Here is a 19432-nt window from a genome sequence, read left to right as displayed (position 1 = left end):
AGTGCTTGGTTGAAACTTAAATGCATAAATGTATCTTGCAACAATAATATCTTCACAAGGGAGAGTTTTCAGATTGAAATCAAAGTTGTTTTTACTTATATTTTTGTTTCTAAAAAGTGCTCATGTAAATATCTGTATAATTTGTCATGTCCTTTATCACTCACAATTAATTGTCTTATTTCTACAACGTATAATTACGAACAAAAGGTAGATATTAAGCACTTAAATACTCTTAATTTTATACTGCATTATGTGAAGTCCTTACCTTTTTATCCTTGACAGAGGAGGAGGATTAGGTAATTGATCAAGCAGAAGAATAAAAAATCTGTTCTCGCCTCAAAGGGTCAAGGAGAATATAGCAGGAAAGCTTGTGACACCTTTATTTGGTTCCACAAAATGTGCAGGAATAAATTAAGATGTATGTGCATATGTTGCAGCATGTGAGAGAAAGGCGTAAGGGTTTTATGGAATTTTAATTTTCATAAGAAGTGACAGTATGCTAGGTGCGGTGAAACCGCATGATGAAGTTATAACTGCCATGAATCTGAACGCACTGAATGCTATTGTATCAATTAAAATGGCACATGCAAGAAGCACACTGACAGAAAAACATTAGAATTTATAAGAATCATAGGTTTCCTTAGCTATTGCCATGGTAAGTAGGCACAAAAATAAGTAGCAAACATTTGTATAAGAAACCTTATAAAATAAAACTATTAACAAAAAGAATCATTATAGCCCTACAATGTCTTAATAAACACAGCAATTATATCCTAAAGGAAACTAAGAAATATATTATGAACAAAGGGAATTAATTCTAGTTGTGCAAGGATGTTCCAGTATTAGATTATGTATTAATATTATTTCTCAAAACAATAGGTTAAATAAGATACATGTTAAAAATACACCGATAAATGTATAAAGGCATTTGCTAATATTTGGCCTACATTCTTGATTTTTTCAACATTAGAACAAACAGGAAGTCTCAATTTTAGTCAATAACAAACTTTTAGAATGTGTATTATTTGCATTTCATTCTGTGACTGGCTCAGTTTTCTTATAACATTCTGTTGTTTGATTTTACCTCATTTGTAGTTGTAGATTTTGATACCACTTTTTAACGTCCAAACCTTAAGTATCTTTTGTCTTTGGGGGATTATCTCCCGGCGTACCTCCTGGCAGTGACTAGCTAGACACCCAGAGTACTCTTGCAGCCAAATACTTTTACTGTGTTTATTGGTCATTTGTAGTTATTCATTACTGCACTGTTCACTCATACTTTTGTCCCATTTTTTTAAACCAGGTATTATAATTTTAAGAACTTATAACTGACAGAGTATAGACTGCTGTACACCATAGCCTCAATTCAGACAAAAGATGACATTTCTTAAAAATATTTAAGCCACAATCACTTACTGACCACTCAGTTTACTTACTACTTCAATTACTATTCTTTTATATATTATGTTCTTTTATGCTCAAATATTCTTTAATAGAGAACCCAATGAGAAATTTATATCTACTGAATATATAGATGTGTGTGATGCTACTTATTTTTTAGAATTGCTTAAATATCTTATTAATCAAAATTTGTCTGATTATTATTATCCCCTTTAATACCACAATGTGATAAGACTATGTCTAGTTATATTTACTTGAACTCTGAATAATAAAGTCCTGAAATTATGCATCTATTCTGAAGTTGATATTCCCAAATTTATCTCAAACTTTAGACATATTTTAAAGAAAAATATTTTAAAAAGGAAGGATGAACTAATTTTACTAGTGGGATGTGGAGCTCTACCCCGCTAGTGGCCAGCCTCATATGTAAGTTCCCTTGCTTTTTAAACCTGCCACCTTCCAATCTAAAGTGGCAAGCATCTTTCTTCAGTCTCTCCTTGCCCTCCATATAGAGGGGCTCATTTTGAATTTCACCTGGAGAAACTCCTAAGATTGCAAACAAACAGCAGTTGATAAACCAGCCAGGAGAGTGAAAAAATGGGTCTTGGGAAGGAGATATCTGTGGAGAAAACCTAGAGCTGGCCACAAGTCTTTATGTGGGAAGGAGTGTGTTAGATGCTATGGACTGCTTGAGTTCAGGGACACTGAAAACACTGGTGGCACACACAGGTTTGAGAAACTGCACGGAGTGCCCTGTGGCACAGGAGGGAAGCACATGGCTGCACAGTATGCTGGGCTCTGCTGTGGGCAGTTCTCTGGCCACTGATGCCCAATGAGAGGCTGGTTTCTGTTAGAAAGTTGAAAGGGCTGAGGATAGAGAAAGATATGCATGTATCCACTACTCTGCTTGCTTTGGGGCAGGCAGAGAAGTTTGGAGAGCAGGATAATGAGTTGGAGACTTTCACATGCCATTTTGCAAGGTTAGTGACAAGGCTCAATTGGAACACTTGGAGGTGGAATCCTGAAAAAGTGAGGACAGTGAAGAGGAGGATGTTGTGGTGAATGACTGATTGACCATGATGCAGATGAAGCGCCCTCGCTGTCAGCCCTCTCATACAAAGGAAAGCAAAAACCTAAAACAACAGCCTCAGCTAGAAGGGCAGCCCCCAGTAAAGGAGATGTCTGTGATGAAAGAATACACTCCCACTGAGCTTATTGATGTGACTGCCAGGTTCCAACAAGAGGCTAGAGAAGATATTCAGGCATGAGGAGTGCATCTATGAGATAAGGGGATGATGGCAAGAGGCAGAGTAATTGAGCAACATCACTACACACTCTGTCCTCAAGCAGTACCCGTATGGTGCTGGGAGGAACAGATGGTTCAAATTACTCACTCCTTATAGATTGGATTTATCAGCCTCTTGTAAAGAGGCTTTCCTCAGTGTGGAGGCTCTCCTTGGGCATGTGGGACTCTGAAAATCTATAAACAAGGTGCAATGAATTCTTAGGGAGTTGGGTTGAGATAGGCCATCTTTGTCCCTGTCTTTGAAGGCCTTGATCAGGCCACATTCATTGCATGAATGAAAGCCAAGATGCTCCAGACCACTCTCAGTACCTGGTACTGAATGCTGATATTTATGCTGAGTTCAGCCACAGGACAAGACATTTTTGACATTGGGTTATCTAGCTGATTTGGAGAAACTGACAAATCTCAGAAACAGGAACAGAGTGTGGGAAAGCCATGAGACAGGAGCTTGGGAAGCCCAAAAAGCTTTTCCAATCAATTGTAAAGAGTCTAGTAAAGGTAATCCAGAAGCAAATGTGGTTTGACCTAATCACCACCAGGACCCCTGAAAAAGATAGTTCAACAACCCAGTGCTATGTTGGTTGGCCAGTGGAAAACTGTCAAACCTGAAAAATGATTCAGACTCATTCCTACCACCTCTTGTGCCCTGCCTGCTGCAGCAGAGGTTTCAGGCACATACTCCTGTTCAGGGTGGGTGTCTCTCATGTCCCAGGTATAGAATGTAGACCTGGGGGGTGGGTGGGGGGCGGAATTAGAGGCCCCATGTTGAGCTCACTATTCACTGGTCCCCTAGAAATAAACAAAAAGATGATGGCTTTGGTTGATACTGGAACCAAATGTATTCTAATATATGGTAACCCGCAGAAGATTTCTGGTCCACTCAGCAACATTAAGGGATTCCCAGATAGCGCCAGTCATAATGAATCTGCCTGCTAATGCAGGAGGCCCAAGAGAAATGGGTTCGATCCCTGAGTTGGAAAGATCCCCTAGAGGAGGAAATGGCAACCCACTCCAGTATTCTTGCCTGGAAAATAGAAGCACCTGGTAGGCTACCGTCCATGTCACAAAGAGTCGGACATGACTGAGCATGCACGCATGCATGGCTTCATCAACACTGATGGCTACCGATGGCATTATGGATACAAGCCATTTATCTGATATAAGGTTAACAGATATTTTCTCCTAGTCTGTGGCTTGGCTTTTCAGTTTCTTAAGTGTGATAATTTTAACTTTGATAAAGTCCAATTTACTGGTTTGTTATTTTAAAGGTTGTGCTTTTGTGTTATACAATTACTCCTTACTCAAGCCAAGGTCTTTTAGACATTCTCCTTTTTTTTTCCTCCCTATGTTTTAGTGTTTTGTCTTTTATATTTCAATCTACAATTCATTTTAAGCTAACTTTTGTTTGTGGTGTGAGTTTATTTTGCTTGTGGATTTTCACATGTCCCAGAATTTTTTGTTAAAATAAGCATCCTCTCCCTATTTGACTATCTTGCCACCTTTGTAAGAAATTAGAAGACCGTAAATATAAGGATTTAATTCTGAACTCTTACTTTTTGTTTCATTGTTTTCTGTATCCATGGTACAGAATGTGGTATCTAATGTGGTATCTAATACCACATTGTTTTGATTATTTTGGCTTTAGAATATGTTCTCAAATCAGATACTCTTAAGTCCTCCAGTTTTGGAATTGTTTTGGTTACTTTCCTTTCCATGAATTTCCAAATAAATTTGATGATAGGCTTGTCGAATGCTGCAAAAATGCTTTCTTGTATTTTAACAATTAGATAGACTTCCAGTTCCAGATTTATTCTCCTGTATACTCAGAACAAATATGTATAACACTGACAGCATGTTTGACATCAGAAAACGTAGGACAGTAATTCCCAAGATATGGGAAACAAATGAAGAAGCACTTTGATTGCAGCAAACTATTGGCTGGAGAAATTTCCAACTCACACCATAGAAAGACATACCCAGGAAGAATTCAACGTGCTCCCTGAGTTGAGTAGATGGAGTCAGGAATCTGAGGAGACCCAGTCAAGAAGTCATTGAAGGACAGAGGAACAGCATCACAGAGAGAAAACTCCAGAGTTCTATAGAATGTCCTCCTTTAGTACGACAAAATGATCTCTGTTCATTTCCAAGGCAAACCATTCAACATCACGGTAATCCAAGCCTATGCCCCAACCAGTAACACTGAAGAAGCTGAAGTAGAATGGTTCTATGAAGACCTACAAGACCTTTTAGAACTAACACCCAAAAAAGATGCCCTTCTCATTATAGGGGACTGGAATGCAAAAGTAGGAAGTCAAGAAACACCTGGGGTAACAGGCAAATTTGGCCTTGGAGTACAGAATGAAGCAGGGCAAAGGCTAATAGAGTTTTGCCAAGAGAACGCACTGGCCATAGCAAACACCCTCTTCCAACAACACAAGAGAAGACTCTACACATTGACATCACCAGATGATCAACACCAAAGTCTGACTGATTATTCTTTGCAGCCAAAGATGGAGAACCTCTATACAGTCAGCAAAAACAAGACCAGGAGCTGACTGTGGCTCAGATCATGAACTCCTTATTACCAAATTCAGACTTAAATTGAAGAAAGTAGGGAAAACCACTAGACCACTAGACCTAAATCAAATCCCTTATGATTATACAGTGGAAGTGAGAAATAGATTCAAGGGACTAGATCTGATAGACAGGGTGCCTGATAAACTATGAACAGAGTTTGTGATATTGTACAGAAGACAAGAATCAAGACCATCCCCAGGAAAAAGAAATGCAAAAAAGCAAAATGGCTGTCTGAGGAGGCCTTACAAATAGCTGTGAAAAGAAGAGAAGTGAAAAGCAAAGGAGAAAAGGAAACATATAAGCATCTGAATGCAGAGTTCCAAAGAATAGCAAGGACAGATAAGAAGTCTTCCTCAGTGATCAATGCAAAGAAATAGAGGAAAACAACAGAATGGGAAAGACTAGAGATCTCTTCAAGAAAATTAGAGTACCAAGGGAATATTTCATGCAAATATGGGCTTGATAAAGGACAGAAATGGTATGGACCTAACAGAAGCAGAAGATATTAAGAAAAGATGGCAAGAATACACAGAAAAACTGTACAAAAAAGATCTTCATGACCCAGATAATCACATTGGTGTGATCACTCACCTAAAGCCAGACATCCTGGAATGTGAAGTCAAGTGGGCCTTAGAAAGCAACACTACAAACAAAGCTAGTGGAGGTGATGGAATTCCAGTTAAGCTATTTCAAATCCTGAAAGATGATGCTGTGAAAGTGCTACACTCAATATGCCAGAAAATTTGGAAAACTCAGCAGTGGCTACAGGACTGGAAAAGGTTAGTTTTCATTCCAATCCCAAAGAAAGGCAATGCCAAAGAATGCTCAAACTACCACACAATTGTACTCATCTCACACGCTACTAAAGTAATGCTCAAAATTCTCCAAGCCAGGCTTCAGCAGTATGTGAACCATGAACTTCCAGATGTTCAAGCTGGTTTTAGAAAAGGCAGAGGAACCAGAGATCAAATTGCCAACATCTGCTGGATCATGGAAAAAGCAAGAGAGTTCCAGAAAAACATCTATTTCTGCTTTATTGACTATGCCAAAACCTTTGACTGTGTGGATGACAAAAAACTATGGAAAATTCTTCAAGAGCTGGGAATACCAGACCACCTGACTTACCTCTTGAGAAACCTATATGCAGGTCAGGAAGCAACAGTTAGAACTGAACATGGAACAACAGACTGGTTCCAAATAGGAAAAAGAGTATATCGAGGCTGTACATTGTCACCCTGCTTATTTAACTTATATGCAGAGTACATCATGAGAAACACTGGAAGAAGCACAAGCTGGAATCAAGATTGCCGGGATAATAACCTCAGATATGCAGATGACACCACCCTTATGGCAGAAAGTGAAGAAGAACTAAAGAGCCTCTTGATGAAAGTGAAAGAGGAGAGTGAAAAAGTTGGCTTAAAGCTCAACATTCAGAAAACGAAGATCATGGCATCTGGTCCCATCACTTCATGGGAAATAGATGGGGAAACAGTGGAAATAGTATCAGACTTTATTTTTTTTAGGCTCCAAAATCACTGCAGATGGTGATTGCAGCCATGAAATTAAAAGACGCTTATTCCTTGGAAGGAAAATTATGACCAACCTAGATAGCACATTCAAAAGCAGAGACATTACTTTGCCAACAAAGGTCCATTTAGTCAAGGCTATGGCTTTTCCAGTGGTCATGTATGGATGTGAAAGTTGGACTGTGAAGAAAGCTGAGTACCGAAGAATTGATGCTTTCGAACTGTGGTGCTGGAGAAGACTCTTGAGAGTCCCTTGGACTGCAAGGTGGTCCGGCCAGTCCATCCTAAAGATCAGTCCTGGGTGTTCATTGGAAGGACTGATGCTAAAGTTGAAACTCCAATACTTTGGCTACCTCATGCGAAGAGTTGACTGATTGGAAAGACTTTGATGCTGGGAGGGATTGGGGGCAGGAGGAGAAGGGGCCGACAGAGGATGTGATGGCTGGATGCCATCACTGACTTGAGGGATATGAGTTTGAGTGAACTCCGGGAGTTGGTGATGGGCAGGGAGGCCTGGTGTGCTGCAATTCATGGGGTTGCAAAGAATCAGACACAACTGATGACTGAACTGAACTGAACTGAGTATTAACTCATCAGCTTTTGAAAACAGAGGTCAAAGGTATCTCAGATTGACATCTAAACTTATAAGCCCCTTTTGTTCCTTTTACTGAAGCACAAAAGTGACAACTAATGGCAATACTTAATAATAATATTAAGAATCAAAAGATATATAAGAATAAAAGTACAACCTTATGACTTTATGAAACTTAGAAGATGGTAGAAAAAGGAAAGATATATATATATATTTATATAGAAATCATTCCCCGAATCATCTAGGCAACTGAAAATACAAATGAAGCAGTGGCAAGGAAAACATTTGTTGTCACACTTCCTACCATGGAAATTAACTGCTCATTAACCTTTAATGAATCTAGTTCCCCAAGGAATTTTTATGAATGCATAACTCCATGCACTGAAATTAACAGTCAGTGATATATTAAGTAAGTAAATATGGAGTGATTTCAATAGTGTGGGCTTACTTTTCTCATTTTTTGGCTTCTGTAAAAGTAATACTTTTATGTGTTTTTTTTTTTTTAAAAAAAGATCTTCAGCAATGTAAAACCAATTTTAGAACATTAAATTTGTTCTAGCATTGCTTTATACACATTGTCATTATCAGAATGTCAAAGATGTTTTCATATATTAACTCATTAGTCTTCCAACTGCATGTGCAATCCTGAATCTTTAATGTCCTGACACTAAAGACTTTTTATTTTAGTATAGGCAGCATAAAAATAGAAATGCTGACATACATTACAAAAGTCCTGTACTTTACAGCCACTTTGAGACTAGAGAAAATTTTGTAAAATGAATTCTAATTAATCCATGGATTTTTCATTATGCAATTTAAATGAATGCAATCACACTGAGGAAGAACATTAACTTAGACTTCTACTGATACAAAATAATATCTAAACTGATAAAAATTTCAGACCTAAGAGGTGAAATGTGAAGCGTTTAGAACTAAACACAGTAGAATTTACTTATTCTCTTATAGTGGTTAGAGATTTCTAAGAATCACATGAAAACCATAATGGAATTTGGAGTAATTAAAATATATGAAAATAATTAACATTGAAAATTACCATAAATAGAATTTTAAAAATAAGTGGCAAACAAGGAAAACCTATGTACAATACCCATGAAGGTCAATGAGCAAAATAATTTACTAAGTAGCTCACAAATTAGTTACAAACTTGAGCCCCACTAATTAGCAGGAAAAAAAGGAAAGACAGCTTATAAAAATTGCCTGAAAGCAATAGCTTTAAATGTTCAACCTCTCTTACTGTTTTAATACAACGTTAAAACAAGAACTTAGATGTCAGATTTGACAAGATTGAATGCTGGAAAGGGTCTGCAGAAACAGGCAGTCTCAGAAACTGTTTATGGGTGTGTTAATAGGTGAGAGAAGCACAGTTGTGTTTAAAATATTATTTTGCTTATCATTACTTCTTGCATTTTATTCCTTTTTTAAGTCCTTCTCCTGAAAGAATTCTCAGATGTCTTTTCAACAACAGAGTTCTTTTAGTGGTAAATTCAGCCTTTGTTTAAAAATATCTTCATTTCACCCTCAAATTTGAAAGGTCATTTGATTATAATTTTTAGATAAATATTTTAAGTTGGAAGTTAGTTTTTCTTACTAGTTGGAGAAATAAAATCTCCAGCCTCTTTATTTTTTTAGCATTTTATTATGAAAATTTACCCACACAGCAAATTTGAAAGAATTGTACAAGGAACACTCTCATAGCCACCACCAAGTTTCCACATAACATGTCTGTCTATCCCTTTGTTCATCCATTAGTTCATCTTATTTCCGATTCATTTCACATTGCATATATAAGTACACATCTTCCTCTTTAAACGTGGGTACTTTTAAATGTGGGTATCTAGAATTCAGTATTTGTTTTCCAGTTTTGTTATGCAAAATCTAATTCAAGGACATACACAAATCTCAAGTGTACAAGCAATGAGTCTTTTTAAAATTTATTTTTAAATTGGAGGGTAATTGCTTTAAAATATTGTGTTGGTTTCTGCCAACATGAATCAGCCATAGATATACATATGTCCCCTCCCTCTCGAGCCCGCCTCCTACCTCCCACCCCATCCCACACCTTTAGCTTGTCACAGAGGACCAGATTTGAGCTCCCTGAGTCAAACAGCAAATTTCCACGGGCTATCTATATTTACGTATGGTAATATATATGTTTCAATGCTACTCTCTCAATCTGTCTCACCCTCTCCTTCCCCCATTGTGTCCACAAGTCTGTTCTTTATGTTTGCATCTCCGTTGCTACCCATCTTTCTAGATTCCATGTATATGCGTGTGTGTGTTAATATGCAATCTTTGTCTTTCTCTTTCTGACTTACTTCACTCTGTATAGGCTCTTCACTTCACTAATAGGCTCTAGGTTCATCCACTTCATTAGAACCGATTCAGATGTGTTCCTTTTATGACTGAGTAATATTCCATTGTGTATATGTGCCACAACTTCTTTATCCATTCATCCATGGAGGGACATCCAGGTTGCTTCCATGTCCTGGCTATTGTAAATAGTACTGCGAAGCAGTGAGCCTTGAAAAATACACACACCTGTGGCACCCAAATCACTCTTTGGCCCCTATTCTTTGGGGGAAGGGCATAGATTATTTAATTATTAAGGAATTTTTTTAAATTGAAGTATAGTTGGTTTACAACATTGTTTTAATTTCTGCTGTAAAGCCGAGTGATTGAGTTACATACATATATATGTATACTTTTTTCAGTTTCTCTTCCATTATAGTTTATTGCAATATATTAAATATAATTCCCTGTGCAACACAGAAGGACCTTGTCTGTCTTTCAATTAATTTGATGTCTTTCTTTCTTTTTTTTGGAATTGTATCTCTGGTTGTCCTTACAATACCATTGTTTACTTTGATGTTTGATTCCAATGTGATGAGAAATAGATTTATTAAGAGTGTTCTTACTTATTAATCCTCAGATTTTGTAGTTTTTAAGTGTTTTGGAAAATTTCCAGCCATTTTTTTTTCTTTAAATACTATTTTATGTTTTTTTCCTTCTGGAACTCATGTTAGTATATTTTCTGTCTTTTAAGTTTCTTAACCACTGATGATTCTTGAGATTATTATATATCCAGCCCAGAACTCTCCCTCACACTGCATTTCCAGATGCAAACTTAAATTGTCCATTGACATGTTTAATAAGCATCTCAACTGCTAAGAGTCGGGCACGACTAAGCGACTTCACTTTCACTTTTCACTTTCATGCATTGGAGAAGGAAATGGCAACCCACTCCAGTATTCTTGCCTGGAGAATCCCAGGGATGGGGGAGCCTGGTGGGCTGCCCTCTATGGGGTCGCACAGAGTCGGACACGACTGAGGTGACTTAGCAGCAGCAGCAGCAACTGTAAAATGTACAATACAAAACATCTAACTTCTCCTCACACCCTGCTCTTTCTCCAAGGTATTCTATCTGAGTAGGAAGAAAAAATCCATCCTCTCAGATGCACAAATCAAAAATCCAACTCTCACTTCTCTATTTTTCTCAACCAAGTCATCAACAAATGTGGTCAGACATAATTTCAAATATATCCAGAACTGCATTAATCCTGCCACTTCCAACACTATCAAAGACACCTCTGTTCCCAGCTAGACTTTAACTTCAGTAACTTCATAGCTGGTTTCCTGATTCTTTCATGATCCTTCACAGTCTCCTCATCCGACCGGGCATTTTACTTGAATCCCCCACATGGTCATGACCACACCATTAATTCCTCCCATGGCACCACAAAAACAGCCAAATTTGGAGTGCTTACTTTTGCTCCTATGGTTTTAACTTTCTTCTTAGTTTCTGACGTTTATGTGTATGAGAGATACCAAAAACTGTAGCTTTATCTGAGATCTAAGGTGTTTAGAGTGAAAGTATTCTACCATCTTGCTGATTCTTGATTCATTTCTTTCTTCCATCTTTTGTGCCCCAAATTTACATTAGAGTATTTTAGTTGTACTTTGCCACTAGATTTTGTTGTTATTTTAATCCAGTTTTAGAACTTTTTACTACATTTAGATCTTTTGACTACTGTGATATATTGATTTCACATTGATTACTTACACATTGGATTTATTTCTGTTTAATTTTGTTCTATTTACCATGCATTTTCTTTGCTGCTTTCTTTTTTATTTTATTTTTTTCTTTTCTTGACTTGGATAATCAATGTTTCCAGCTTGGGCTTTGTCTTCCAGAACATTAGCTTCTCTCAGTCTTTAGGATAATTGTCAGTTTGAGTCCCATTTAAGTTCCTGGTTTGAGAATTCCTACACCCCCAGGTAAGGAAGAATAAACTCAGCACAGGCTCAGGGCTTTGATTTCTCATGGAATTTTGTTTTAATGTTTCAGTACCAAAAGAATTTTCTTGTCTCTCAAAGGCCTAGTTTTCAAAAGTTTCCTTTTTTTACCTTTCCCTGGAAGTACATCCCCCAGGTGTCCTGACCTTTATATGGGAGTCTTAGTCCCAACTTTCCATAAATTGAGTGTCCAAGTCCTAATCTCTGTTCTCTGTATGGAAATTAAAGTCTGATTCTATAGAACTTAGGGCCTAATTTGAGGTTTGATAATATGACCAACCTAGATAGCATATTAAAAAGCAGAGACATTACTTTGCCAACAAAGGTCCATCTAGTCAAGGCTATGGTTTTTCCTGTGGTCATGTATGGATGTGAGAGTTGGACTGTGAAGAAAGCTGAGTGCCGAAGAATTGATGCTTTTGAACTGTGGTGTTGGAGAAGACTCTTGAGAGTCCCTTGGACTGCAAGGAGATCCAACCAGTCCATTCTGAAGGAGATCAGCCCTGGGATTTCTTTGGAAGGAATGATGCTAAAGTTGAAACTCCAGTACTTTGGCCACCTCATGCGAAAACTTGACTCATTGGAAAAGACTTTGATGCTGGGAGGGATTGGGGGCAGGAGGAGAAGGGGATGACAGAGGATGAGATGGCTGGATGGCATCACCAACTTGATGGACATGAGTTTGAGTGAACTCCGGGAGTTGGTGATGGACAGGGAGGACTGGCGTGCTGCAATTCATGGGGTTGCAAAGAGTCGGACACGACTGAGCAACTGAACTGAACTGAACTGAATTATCTAGAAAAACAACATAGCCTCAATTTACTGATTTAATGCTCTGGATTTCCTTATAACTTTTATCACATTATTTATAAATAAATAAAGTTCCTTCTTTATTTCTGGCAAATGGAATTTCTCTATTATCTTATGAAGTGTGAGCTATACATTATATTTAAATTTGACATTTGTTCAGTTTATAAGAGGGTTATACATTTACTTTTCCAACATGTCAGAACAAGAGAACCACTGTAAAAATTTATGAAGTTTGTTAAAGAATATTATTTTGTTTACAAAGATACTATAAAATGCTAGCAACAATAACAGGTACAGATGCTTTACATTATGTGGGAAATATAGAAGAAAAGAAATAACCTACATATATGAGGATATATGCACAAAAATTAATGTGGCTAATAATTGTTCAAAATATATGTTAAGTAGTGCTACAAAATGCAAATTTTTTTTCAACTCACATTGATAAAAGTTAATACAATAGATAATTACCAATATTAGTGGATATTTTCTGAGATAAGCACTCATACATTGCTAGCTTACAATCCACATTAAAAGTATCTCTTTGATTCAATAATTCAATATTCTCCCCTAAAGATTTAATCAGATATTGATACATTTATATTCACTATATAACCAGCATTTTGAAATAATATGAATATTCAAAAATAGGAAATATATGCCTCTACCTTCTCAGCTCTTCAGCAAGGGATCCTGAGGAACACATTCTATACTTACTCCAAAGAATCTGACTTCATAAATAAAGGGAAAAGTTTTATTTATATAGTGCTTAACTTGATAGATATACTCAACAATATGCATATAGGCTGATTGTGTTGTTTTTAATGTTGATTTTTTTGCCATAATCTTAATAAAGAGAATATCGAGTGGCTGGGAGAAAAATGGAAAAAGAAAATAAAAAGGGAAATTTATATTTAGTCAATGAAGTTGATTTCTTTCAAATTTTTTTCTCCTTTCCGTCTTTTAGCAGTGTTCCAGGAAGTTAAAAGGCAGGGCGAAGGCTCTACCGTTTTGCAATCAAGACTTGATCTCATTTTGAGTAACATTATTTGAGCATAAAAGTAATGATTTTCTTTTAAACGTAGGCTTTTCAAAGATTTTCTCTACACGTTAGTGTGATTTTATTACATCTAAGGGCTATGTTTCCCCTCTGCCTCAAGAGAAACAAATTTTCTATTTTATGAAGTCAGCAGGGAGCCAGACTCAATTTATAAAAATTAACTTCACAGGGGACTTTTCCTAAGACTAACTATTGCCATATGAGGAAGTTACACTCTGGTAATCAAAGGCTCACTTGCAGAAACAAATTAACCCTCCAGCATTAAGAAACTAGCTTAAAAAAACCTGAGAAAATGATGAATTGTAGTTTCTTTGAAAAAAAAGAAAAGCAAAGTCCTCATCAGGTTGAAACACAATTTTGACACTTTAAGACGGTCTTGCTCAAAATCAGATTACCCTTTGGAAGTCTAAAAAGAATATAGTATATCTTTAATTTGCATTTATTTTTATCACATCCCTTATATCTGTGTTTTTGTATAGAATATATTAGTACAATACTACATGTATATAATAAATGAACAAATATATGTACATTGAGGGTGCGTGCTCAAAAACATTTTACTGAAGTGAGATCATTATCTAAAGGTCGAATACCTCTCCAAGACATCTTTGGTGTTGTTCAGTCATTCAGTCATGTCTGACTCTTTGTGATCCCATGGACTGCAGCACACCAGGCTTCCCCTGTCCTTCACGGTCTCCCAGAGTTTGCTCAAACTCATGTCCATTGAGTTGGTCATACCATCCAACCATCTCATCCTCTGTTGCCCCCTTCTCCTCCTGCCCCCAATCTTTTCCACCATCACAGTCTTTTCCAATGAGTCAGCTTTTTGCATTGGGTGGCCAAAGTATTTGAGTTTCAGGGAACAAATAATATATATTATATAATGACATAATATATTATTGCAAGATATTGATATAGATCTCTGTGCTATACAGTAGGACCTTCTTGTTCATCTGCTTTTTTAAATTTAATGCCTTTTCTTTTTTTCCTTTTTTGGAATTTTATCTCTGGTTGTCCTCACAATACCATCTTTTACTTTGATGTTTAATACTTCATTGCAATATGATGAGGAGTAGATTTCCCTATATTTGGTGGGCTAGAACTTTTCTGAAAACTTTAAAGAAGAATTTCTATATTTTGCCTTGAAAATATTAATGTAAGAAGAACCCTAGGTAAAACGTCTTCCTTTTTAATCCTGTAAAATAATGTCCCTGTGTTATGAATCCATTTTATAGCAAATTAGAGACTGTTAATTCCTTGTTTCATTGATTCAAACCAAATATTCTTTTTAAACATGTAATATATTGAAGTTGAAGTGCCCATTACAATTTATGGAATCTAAAGATCATTGCAAACAGGTAGCCAATACGATGTAGTTGCCATTTCTTTGGCTATTCACACATGTAAAGTGGCCACATCAAAACTTGCAAAATGGATATAAGCATCTTGGGTGAGAAGTCTAGAAACAAGATTAGAGTATTCTCTCAAGAAATATTACCTCACCATTGCTCGTGATGTCTCAGTACATATTGAAATAATACATGGGCTTGATGACGCTAAATCGGGAGGTAATTCAGGAAAATCAAACTTTGGAGATGAAGAAGATTTGGGAATATTTCAGCCCATTTATTTTACTTTTTTTTGCATGCATGTCCAAGAGTGATATGTAATAAAACTCTAAATTTAAATAAGTGTAACAATTTTTTAGGTATAAAATAAAAATTCTAAGTGATAAGAAAGAATCATTATCTTTTAATTGGTAGCATAAATGATTGTACAAAATGTGATTGTACAATCCACAGTATCTTAGATTCAATAAAATAGTCATGCACCCAGTATACCATGTATGCATTAGATAGTGAAAGAAAAACAGTCCTGGCATTTAGCATCATTTCTTGGCTTTCTTCTGCTCTTTTCAGTTTTGGTTAATATAAGTTAATATAAACTTCCTCATGCTGCTCCTATGTCTCATTTTTTGAGTATTGGGAAGTAAAATAAGCAGAATAAACTATAAGACTCTCCAGGAGAGGCAGAGATAAATAATAATAAAATCAAACAATATACACTTACCTAATGTAAATAATACCTAAACAACACCACAAAATCTTTTGAAACTGCCAATAAATCATCTCATAAGTGGTAATCTAAGGTGTAATAAAAGACATATTTTACAAAAGATTTGGAAATTAGTATCATAGAAGTGAATGTCTCCAGGTAGTTAGTTATTGTTGTAGACCTTAAGGGCATATAAGTTGAATATCTTGCAGCTGATGTGAATAATAAATTGCAAATTCTGGCATACAGTCTTCCATCATGATTTGGGGAAGTCAAAATTCCCATATTTTCCAGCTCCCAACCTCAATATACTCAAAGTACAATGTCTTATACAGTTTAAAGGCACTGGGGATGCTCCTGCGTTTGTCAGCCATCTGTCCACAGAAGACACCATCAACATATCCATCACCCCAGTACCCACGCATCTCTTCAGGTCCAGTAGTTCTGATGAGCTTTTGACATATTTACGGTCCATACTCTTGGACTTGGCTGTGAATACTTGGGCTCTGAGCCTAGTAAGCTTCACCTGCTTCGCAGTTAACCATCAGACAATTTTCACCTCCCTCGTGCACAACCAGGCTTCTGGGCACAGTTCTCTGCTACTCATATTCTTCTCAGGCTGATGAAGAAAGCTTTATCTCTTTCTTATTCCTCCGAAGTCACTCTATTTTACCCCAACTGTTGTTCTACCATCTGAGTCACCAGGGAATCCCAGAACATCTGAAGTCTCCCTCCAAATAGTTTTATCTTTTACAAAAAGGTAGAAAACTCTTAGACTTACAAAGACTTTACATTATAAAAGAACACTGCTAGCTGCTTAAAGGGAAGGCGGTTGTAAGAAAATCTAGGGGTGACACAAGAAATTACAACTGATTGTGCCACATCCACAACAGAATTTCTTACCTTAAACTAGGGACTTCTCTGGTAATTTTCAGTTAGTTGCAATAATAGCCAAGAAAATGCAAGCCAGTAGTAGTCACCATGCCTGAAATGTACTTTCTCAGACTTTACACCTGCCCAAGCCACAGGATATACCACAGAGGCATTATGTCTATTATCATAGAATGTGCTGCTGCTGCTGCTGCTGCTGCTAAGTCGCTTCAGTCATGTTCGACTCTGTGCGACCCCATAGACGGCAGCCCACCAGGCTCCCCCGTCCCTGGGATTCTCCAGGCAAGAACACTGGAGTGGGTTGCCATTGCCTTCTCCAATGCAGGAAAGTCAAAAGTGAAAGTGAAGTCGCTCAGTCGTGTCGGACTCTTAGCGGCCCCATGGACTGCATCCCCCCAGGCTCCGTCCATTGGATTCTCCAGGCAGGAGCACTGGAGTGGGGTGTCATTGCCTTCTCTCATAGAATGTGCTAGATCATTAAAATGTTTTTAGCAAAAATTTCAAGTGAGAAAGTACTTCGTTATGCATTGCCTAAATATGAATCCTGTCTTTTTAAGTGCTAGACGTTAGCTGTACTTTGCATCACTTTACCGCTGTAATCCTGGAGTGAAACAGCCAAGGGGAAATGGTGCAGCGTGGAGGTTGTAGAGTGCCAGTTTATGAGTTTGTTTATTCTGCAGAAATTTTACTGCTGCTCAAACTGACTGCTTCTTTATACCTTAAATCACACAGCATAATCTGTGGACTCGAGATCAGAACAATAAACTTCACTGAATTTACAGGCTCAGGAGAACAGCATTCAATAGGGCCTTTTATTATGACCCTATCCTGACAATGTTTTCCTGACTTTCATTGCTTCAGGAATTCATAGGAGAGAAGTCAAAGCAGTATGCTGTTTTGAGTGTGGGCCCAACTCCCACTGTTAATCATACCAAATCAGGAAGAAAACAACTCAGATAGGAAAAGATAAGAAAGAGGGATCTCTTACGTGGGTGCAGAAAATTGCTCCAATACCTGTTAACATACACATTTCTTAAATGGAAATGTAGAGGCATTTAATCAAAATTTCTAACTTTCTCAGTTACAGACACTTGCCCATCAGAATTATTACTCAACACTGAGGTGTTGATGGGTCACATACACAACTGAATTAGAGAAGAATATAGAACCTAGAATGAAGCAGGCAGGAATGGTTTCCAAAATTTCATAGGTCTATGAAGGACATATGTCTTTAAAAATCTTACTTCCCATACCTAATTATAAATTAATCATATATACACATAAATTTATTATTGTATTAACATTATACAAATTGTATAACATACACTAGCAATGAGTAGGGAAAATATGTTAGATAAAAATAGATACAAAGATATTTCCAATAATTTTCTCTGGTCACTGGCTATTTTATCTCTGTTGGTCACACTAGATAATTTCTATTGCTCTTCTTTGTGTTTTTTTTTTAATTTTTATTTTATTTAAATTTACAATATTGTATTGGTTTTGCCATATATCAAAATGAATCTGCCACAGGTATACATGTGTTCCCCATCCTGAACCCTCCTCCCTCCTCCCTCCCCATACCATCCCTCTGGGTCGTCCCAGTGCACCAGCCCCAAGTATCCAGTATCGTGCATCGAACCTGGACTGGCAACTCATTTCATATATGATCTTATACTTATTTCAGTGCCATGCTCCCAAATCTCCCCACCCTCTCCCTCTCCCACCGACTCCAAAAGACTGTTCTATACATCAGTGTCTCTTTTGCTGTCTCGTACACAGGGTTATTGTTACCATCTTTCTAAATTCCATATATATGCGTTAGTATACTGTATTGGTGTTTTTCTTTCTGTCTTACTTCACTCTGTATAATAGGCTCCAGTTTCATCCACCTCATTAGAACTGATTCAAATGTATTCTTTTTAATGGCTAAGTAATACTCCATTGTGTATATGTACCACAGCTTTCTTATCCATTCATCTGCTGATGGACATCTAGGTTGCTTCCATGTCCTGGCTATCATAAACAGTGCTATTGCTCTTCTTTCAAGTTCACTGAGTCTTTCCTCTGTCCACTCCATTCTACTGTTGATTTCCTCTATTGTGATTTGTTTCTTTTCAATTCTAAAATGTCTATTTGGTACTTTCTTCTGTTTTATTTTCTTTTGCTTATATTTTCCATTTCTTTCCTGAGAGTTACTAGATTTTAATTTGCTTCAAGTGTGTTTATTACTTGTTAAAGTAATAACAAGCCAAATAACAATTGTTATGAAGATAATAAACAGGATAGTATGATATAATCTAAAGAGTAAGTATTTCTGATTTTTTTTTTTAACCTTAACTGGTAAAACTGGGCTTCCCTGGTGGCTCAGCTAGTAAAGAATCCACCTGCAACGTGGGAGACCTGGGTTTGATCTCTGGGTTGGGAAGATCCCCTGGAGAAGGGAAAGGCTACCCACTCCAGTATCTTTGCTTGGAGAATCCCATGGCCAGAGGAGCCTACAGAACTACAGTCCATGGGATCACAAAGAGTTACACGTGACTGAAGATCCTTTGAAACCAATCTCTCCACAGATACTCAGGAACAACTGTAAGAATAATTTTCAGTCTATTTTAGGGAAAAGGCTACCCTGCTGGGGTCCAGCCCCGGCTGATCCAGGGAGTTCGAAGCGGGGACGGCATCGGCGAGGATCAGGATACAAGAGCTTCAATTTGATATTAATTAAAGATGTAAAGAGTAATAGAATGAGGATAGCTCAGTAGGAAAATTCAGTGGAGAAAAGAGGCTGAGTAGCTTGGTTTATGTGGGAGACCAATAAAACTTCAAGACAAGAAGCTTGCACCACTTACGTAGGCCGCAGGCGTCCTTCCGTTCTCCCGAAGGAGAGGAGACACTGAGGC

The sequence above is a fragment of the Bubalus bubalis genome, chromosome 4 (genome assembly GCF_019923935.1).
Source record: "Bubalus bubalis isolate 160015118507 breed Murrah chromosome 4, NDDB_SH_1, whole genome shotgun sequence".
NCBI lineage: Eukaryota > Metazoa > Chordata > Mammalia > Artiodactyla > Bovidae > Bubalus > Bubalus bubalis.
This window is presented reverse-complemented; position numbering follows the sequence as displayed.